General features: G+C 35.7%; 1 pseudogene; it reads left to right on the top strand.

Annotated features, from left to right (window-relative positions):
• The first annotated feature begins 374 nt into the window (after positions 1-374).
• LOC101008328 lies at positions 375-2552 on the top strand (annotated as a pseudogene).
• Positions 2553-8082: the final 5530 nt, after the last annotated feature.

Raw genomic sequence — 8082 nt, 5'->3', positions numbered from 1 at the left:
TTAGTACCAATTTTTACATAATCTCTCTGAGAAGACAGAATAGGGACCGCTTTCCAATTTATTTTATGAGGCTGATATTACTTTGATACCAAAACCAAAGACAATACAAAAAAAGTATAGACTCTTGCAAATGTGGGTACAAAAATCCTTAACAAAATATTAGAAAATAGAATTTAGAAAAACATACAAAGAATTATACCAACATGGTCAAATGACCTTTGTTCCAGCAATGCAAGATTGGTTCAATATTCAAAAAGCAATCAATGTAATCCACCATTTTACAAGCTAAATAAGAAAAATATGTTAACATATCAATAGATACAGAGAATCATTTGAGAAAATTCAACACCCATTTATGACAAAACTTATAGAAAAAGTAGAAATAGAGGAAATTTCCTCAACTTAATAAAAAGCATTTATTTTTAAGCCCCTAGAGTTTAAAATTATGCTTAGTTGTGAAAGACTTGCCTTTTGGCTCTCTGACCAGCACCATGGCAGTTGGCAAAAACAAGCGCCTTACGAAAGGGGGCAAAAAGGGAGCCAAGAAGAAAGTGGTTGATCCATTTTCTAAGAAATACTGGTATGATGTGAAAGCACCTGCTATGTTCAGTATAAGAAATATTGAAAAGACACTCATCACCAGGACCCAAGGAACCAAAATTGCATCTGATGGTCTCAAGGGTCATGTGTTTGAAGTGAGTCTTGCTGATGTGCAGAATGATTAAGTTGCATTTAGAAAATTTAAGCTGATTACTGAAGATGTTCAGGGTAAAAACTGCCTGACTAACTTCCGTGCCATGGATCTTACCTGTAACAAGATGTGTTCCATGGTCAAAAAATGGCAGACAATGATTGAAGCTCATGTTGATGTCGAGACTACCGATGGTTACTTGCTTCATCTGTTCTGTGTTGGTTTTACTAAAAAACGCAACAATTAGATACATAAGACCTCTTATGCTCAGCACCAGTGGGTCCGCCAAATCCGGAAGATGATGATGGAAGTCATGACCTGAGAGGTGCAGACAAATAACTTGAAAGAAGTGGTCAATAAATTGATTCCAGAGAGCATTGGGAAAGACACAGAAAAGGCTTGCCAATCTGTTTATCCTCTCCATGAAGTCTTCGTTAGGAAAGTAAAAATGCTGAAGAAGCCCAGGTTTGATTTGGGAAAGCTCATGGAGCTTCATGGTGAAGGCAGTAGTTCTGGAAAAGCCACTAGGGATGAGACAGGTGCTAAAGTTGAACGAGCTGATGGATATGAACCACCAGCCCAATAATCTGTTTAAAGTTCAGACTTCAAATAGTGGCAAATAAGAAGCGCTATTTGTGGGAAAAAAAGAAAGAAAGAAAGACTTAACGCCTGCTCTCTAAAACTGGGGCTATAATAAGGATGTTAACTCTCGCCACTTTTATTCCAGGTAGTGCTGAAAGTTCTAGTTATTGCAATGAGACAAGAAAAGGAAAAGACATACAAATTAGAAAGGAACAAATAAAACTGATCCTGTTTGCAGATGACATAATTGTCTATGCAGAAAATTTCAAGAAATACACAAACAAAATAGATCAAAACTGTTTTGTTTGTAACTAATAAGTGAGTTCAGCGAGGTCACTGAGTACAGATCAACACAAGCAAATCAACTGCATTTCTATATATTAGCAATAAGCATGTTGAAATGGAAATTTAAAATACAATAGCATTTACAATCACTCAAAAAACACAAATGCTTGGATATAAATCTAAGGAAACATGTATATTACTTATATCCTAAAGACTACACAATGATAATGAAAGTTTAGAAAGTTCCAAATAAAGAGAGAGACATACTATGTTCATGGATTGGGAGAGTCATCATAGTAAAAGAGTCAATTCTCCCTAAATTGATATACAGGTTTTTTGCAATTCCTATAAAATCTTAGTAAGGATTTTTTTGTGCATACAGACAAAATTATTCTAAAATTTAGCTGGAAGGGCAAAGGAACTAGAATGACTAAGACAATCTTGGAAAAGAAAATAAAGTTGGAGAATCAGTCTACCTGATTTCAAGACTTATTATATAAGAATTCTACAGATTTCAAGGCTGTGTAGTATTGGTGGAGGGGCAGACATATTGATCAATGGGACAGAATAAAGAACTCAAAAACAGACCCAATATGGTCATCTGATATTTGAGAAACATGCAAAGGTAATTCAATGGAAGAAGAATAGCCACTTCAATAAGCAGTGCTGGAACAATGGACACAAAATGAACTTTGACCTATGTCTTACGCCTTATGCAAAAATTAATTCAAAATTAATTATGGACTCACATGTAAAACATAAAACCATAAAACTTTTGTTTAAAAAACAGGATAGGCCTGGTGTGGTGACTCACGCCTGTAATCCTAGCACTTTGGGAGGCCGAGTGGGTGGATCACCAGGTCAGGAATTCAAGACCAGCTTGGCGAAGATGTGGAAAGCCCAACTCTACTAAAACCTATAAAAATTAGCCAGACATGGTGGCAGATGCCTGTAATCCCAGCTACTCGGGAGGCTGAAGCAGTAGAATTGCTTGAACCTGGGCGGCAGAGTTTGCAGTGAGCTGAGTTCACACCACTGCACTCCAGTGGGGATAACAGAGTGAGACTCTATCTCAAAAAACAACAAAAAACAAACAAACAAAAAGGATATTGGGAGGTTGAGGTGGGTGGATCACCTGAGGTCAGGAGTTTGAGATCAGCCTGGCCAACATGGTGAAACCCTGTCTCTACCTAAAAAAAAATAATAATAAAATAAAATAAATAATTAGTTGGGTGTGGTGATGCGAGCCTGTAATCCCAGCTAATTGGGAGGCTGAGGCAGGAGAATCGCTCGAACCTGGGAGGTGGAGGTTGCAGCGAGCTGAGATTGCACCATTGCGCTCTAGCCTGGGTGATGGAGCGAGATTCTGCCTCAAAAAAACCCACAAAAAGCAGGATAGTTTTTCTTGGTCTAGGGCTAGGTAAAATACTCTTAGACTTCACACCAAAAACTTAATTCATAAAATGAAAGAATAAATTGTGCTTTAAAATTAAAAACGTCTGTTCTGTGACTCTGTTAATAAGAAAAAAAGACGAGTTACAGAGTGAAAGTATTTATAAGCCACACATCTGACAGAGGGCTAGTATGCAGAATGTATAAAAAACTCTCAAAACTCAACAAGGAAATACCTGATTAGAAAATGGACAAAAGACATAAAAAGACATTTCACCAGAGAAGATATACAGATGGCAAAGAAGCACATCAAAGGTGTTCAACTTCATTAGCCTTTAAGGGATGCAAATTAAAACCACGTGAAATAGCACTACTCACTGTCAGAATGGCTGAAATAAAAATTGGTGTCAACACCAAATTCTGATGAGAATCCACAGAAAATGGAGCATTCATATATTGCTGGTGAGAATGTAAAATGGTACAGCCACTCTGGATACAAGCTGGCCATTCCTAAAAAACTAAACATGAAACCACCACCATACAACCTAGCAATTCACTCCTGTGCATTTATCCCAGAGAAATGAAGACCTATATTCCCACAAATCCTGCAAATGAATGATTAGAGTAGCTTTATTTGTAATTGCCCTCAAAGTGAATAGAATCTGGCTGTCCTTCAGTTGCTGAACGGTTAAACGAATGTGATACTTCCATACCATGGAATACTATTCAGCAATAAAAAGCAGTGCATTGCATAAATATCCAGAGAATTATGCTGAGTTAAAAAAAAAAAAAAAAGCCAATCCCAGACAGTTGCATACTGTATAATTCAACTTATATGACATTCTTGAAATGATGCAATTATAGAAATGAAGAAAGAGAGTAGTGGTCGCTAGAGGTTAAGGAGAGAGAGAAAGTGGGAGGCAAGCGGGTATGGTTATAAAAAGGCAACACCTTTTAAAAAACATCCTGTGGTGTTGGAAACTTTCTGTATCTTGTGATACTGTTCTATAGTTTCCTAAGATATTACCACTGAGGGAAACTGGGTAAAGAGTACATGAGCTCTCTCTGTATTATTTCTTAAAACTGCTCATGCGTCTATAAATGTCTCAAAATAAATGTTTAATTTAAACAATTTGATCTGGAAGTAGACTCTAGGATGAAATAAATAAAAACAACAACAAAAAACAATTTGATAGGCTTAAAAAAGGATTGCAGACAATTGCATCCTATGAATATACTTCTTCAACCAATTTCTTATTGTTTGGACATTTGAGTTATCATAATTTTGTTATTTCGGCAATCACAGGGATGACTGTCCTTGTAGCTAAATTTTGACATATATTCTTTCACTTCCTTGTAAACATCCCTAGAAATTGAATAGCTGGTCAATGGCTTATATATTTTTTCACATTTTTCGGACTCCTTTGAATCCAAGGTATAGAAACAGTCAATATTTGGAAGCATTGAATTTACGAGACAGTTCAATATATGGACAAGAAGAAAATGTTTAAAAGATGCCAGTCCTCTTTGAATTTATCATAAACAATTTAGGCATAAGAGGTTGCTATTGTGGCATAATAAGCACAATTTGAAGGCTTTAAATACATGTTTCAAAGTTTTATCCATTTGAAAAATGTAGATAATACTAATTCCTACCTTCTGAAGTTGTTGTGGGGATTAAACACATGTAAAGCACTTGGAGGAAAACTTAGTACACTATAAAGTCTCAATAAATGTTAGCTACTATTATGATTTTGATTATGATTGAAATCCAAAAATAGTGCAATAATTGACACTGGCCTGTAGGAAGAAACCCATTACCTCATTCCCTTGCCAACACCATGAATTACCAACCATTTCTATCTTTGCTGTGTTTTATTGTTATTTTAATTTTCATTTCTTAGATTAATAATGACTAGGGCAGGGTGCGATGGCTTATGTCTGTAATCCCAGCACTTCGGGAGACTGAGGCGGGAGGATCATTTGAGCTCAGGAGTTCAAGACCAGCCTGGGCAACATAGTGAGACCTCATCTCTATTTTTAAAGTAATTTTTTCCCTTTTAAAATAAAATAAAATAATGAATTGGAACATATTTTTCATGTATTTATTGGCCATTTATATATATTCTTTCGTGCCTTGCCAGTTTATACTTATTGTCCATTTCTCACTTAGGATGTCTTTGTTGCTTTGAAGGAATTGTTATATAGTAAAGTAATTAACTCTTTTGCACACATAGTAAATATATGTGTGTGTGTATATTTTTTATGTGTATATATATGCTCTCTCTCTATATATATATATGCTCTCTCTATATATATATGCTCTCTCTCTATATATATATAGAGAGAGAGCATATTTTAGAGACAGGATCTCACTCTGTCACCCAGGCTAGAGTGCAGTGGCGTGATCATAGCTCACTGCAGACTTGAACTCCTGGGCTTAAGCAGTACTCCCACCTCAGCCTCTCAAGTGGCTGGGACTGCAAGAACACACCGTCACATCCAGCTAATTTTTTGTTGTTGTTGTTACTTTTTGTAGAGACAGGGTCTCATATGTTGCCTATGCTGGCCTAAAGTGATCCTCCTGCCTCAGCCTCCCTAAGTGCCACTACACCCAGATTAAAAATATTTCTATTAATTTGTTCAGCTTTTAATACTTTAAATTATGTTTTTTGATATGAAAAGTTTTAAGAGTTTTAGGTAGTCATATTTTAGGTGGCAATGATATCTTTATGCTTTTTGCAATTGTTGGTTTGTCCATGAGAACCTTCCTCCTAGGAAAATTGACCGCCTTTATATTTTTCATCTTTTATTTTATTTAATTTGTACTGAATCTTGGGTACAAAGAATTGCTTATTTGTGACACACTCTCACCATTGGTGCACACATGGTCGATGTGTATCCAATCTCATGATTTTAAAAATGTGGGAAATATCCATGAACCCATCATTTCATATAATAACTAGGATCTTGAAATAATTCATATTCTTCCGTGTGATCTGTACACCTCCTATCCTCCTGCCTCCTTCTACTTGAGAAACATATTCAGAAGTCTGTTTATCTTTTTCTTTTAGATATATAGTTTCATCTTATCGATGTGCTTTCCTAGGAAGTACATATTTTATTCAAGTTGTTTTCATTCGTATAAAAAGAGCAGTATGCTGCAGGTAATCTTCTGGCACTAGATTTTGCTCCACTTAATATTATTCTGCTCAGGCTAATTGCTGTTTAACTGTGTCCTACCATATTTCGACTGCTGCATATATTCCGTTGCGTCCATATACCACAGTTTTTCATACACAGCCCCATTTATAGACATTCCGGTCACTATCATGCCTATTACTGTTCTGAATGCATTTACGTATTTTTTTTCTGGTGTGCAGGTGAAAAGATTTCTGTCGGGTCTATACCCAGGAATAGAATTGCTGGGTTATATGGTATGTGCCAAACTGTTTTCCAAGGGATTATACATCTTTCCTTTCCACAAACCCTGTTTAAAAGATCCCAGGGGACCACATCCTCTCCAACACTTGGTATTGCTAGATTTTTAAAATTTTTGTCAATTGAATAGTGTTATGGTCTCTAAAATAGCATGTGAATGGGTACTGGATTAAAAGAGTGCCTCACTATGTTCTTGGCTAGCATGTCACCAATCTATTCTTGTATTTATTAGCTTGTGTGTTTTGTTTCTGCTGTCAGATGACAATTGTGACTATTGCTGATTTTCTTTTTACAATGTAATCTTTGAAGGTAACTCTTCAGCAATATGAAATTTATTTTTGGTTAAGGTGTGTATTCGTTTTAACAAACGGATAGTACATTTTTCCGACAATGTTTAGTAAACAATCTGCAATTCTGGCTGTTGATTTGAGATGTCAACTTTATCTTAATTGAATTTTTTAAACACATAAAAGACGTCCTTTAATAAAATGCAACCTTTCTGTACTCTGTATTTGTTTAGTTGCTTGGTCTGATTTTCATACCAGTACCATCCTATTAAAGTTGTAGTTTTATAGAACATATCATTAGGTCAAGTTTTATTCTTTTTCCAAATAGATCTTTGCTATTTTCATTGCATTATTCTCTTAAGTGAACTTTAGAATTACTTTGCCAAATTCTCTTCTATCCCACCCTTCTAAATCACTCATGCTATCGGTTTCATTTTTATACATAGTCATCCCTCAGTGTCTCTGGGGGATTGGTCCCAGGACCTCCCTCAAATACCCAAATCCTCAAATACTCAAGTACCTGATATAAAATAGTGTAGTATTTGCATATAACCTACACATTTCTTCCTGTATATTTTAAATCATCTCTAAATTAATTATAATACCAAATATAGTGTAAATGCCATGTAAATAGTTGTTATAATGTATTGTTTAGGAAATGATGACAAGAAAAAAAATCTGTACACGTTCAATACAGACTCAACTTTTTTTCTGACTGTTTTTCATCTGAGGTTGGTTGAATCCATGAATGTGAAATCCATGGATATGGACAGCTGTCTGTATATAAATTTGAGAATTGATGTCTTCACAACATTAAGTATCTGCATTTAAGAACATGATCTTTTTCACCTTTATTTGAGTTTTGTGTTGGAATATTCATCGAGAAAGTTTGTTGGTTTCTCCATGTACTTTCTTCACAATCTTCTTAAGTTTGTAATAAAGACCTTTGAGTAAGGTGATGACAAAATAATTACTGGTCTTTCTTGTTTGGGTTGTTTTAACATCATGCGAGTAACAAACAGCCTTGTGTAGGTAGATGCCTTTAACACAATTAGCTGGAAATCCCCTGCTGATTCAGGTATAGACAATTGCAACTAGCCCACGATAGCCAGCATGGCTGTTTCAGCTTCACAGACCTGGCACCTATCGGGGCTCAGTTGGTTAACATAAGATTAAGAATTCAGCAAATGATTTCACTAATTTAACCCAATTGAGCATCATTCTCTCTCTGAGCTCAGTTTTGCAGGAAAAGCATTTGGTGCTCTATGTTACTAGAACATGGTCTTCACTTTTCCACATATTCTGTAGTGCACACCATCAAGTTTATTGTCTCCTTGAATAAGAGACCTTCATATAAGATAGATGTAACACACACATGTATGCATGCTGCATTTTACTGGGTAT

This window comes from Papio anubis, chromosome 10 (genome assembly GCF_008728515.1).
Source record: "Papio anubis isolate 15944 chromosome 10, Panubis1.0, whole genome shotgun sequence".
NCBI classification, from domain to species: Eukaryota; Metazoa; Chordata; class Mammalia; order Primates; family Cercopithecidae; genus Papio; species Papio anubis.
This window is presented reverse-complemented; position numbering and strand designations above follow the sequence as displayed.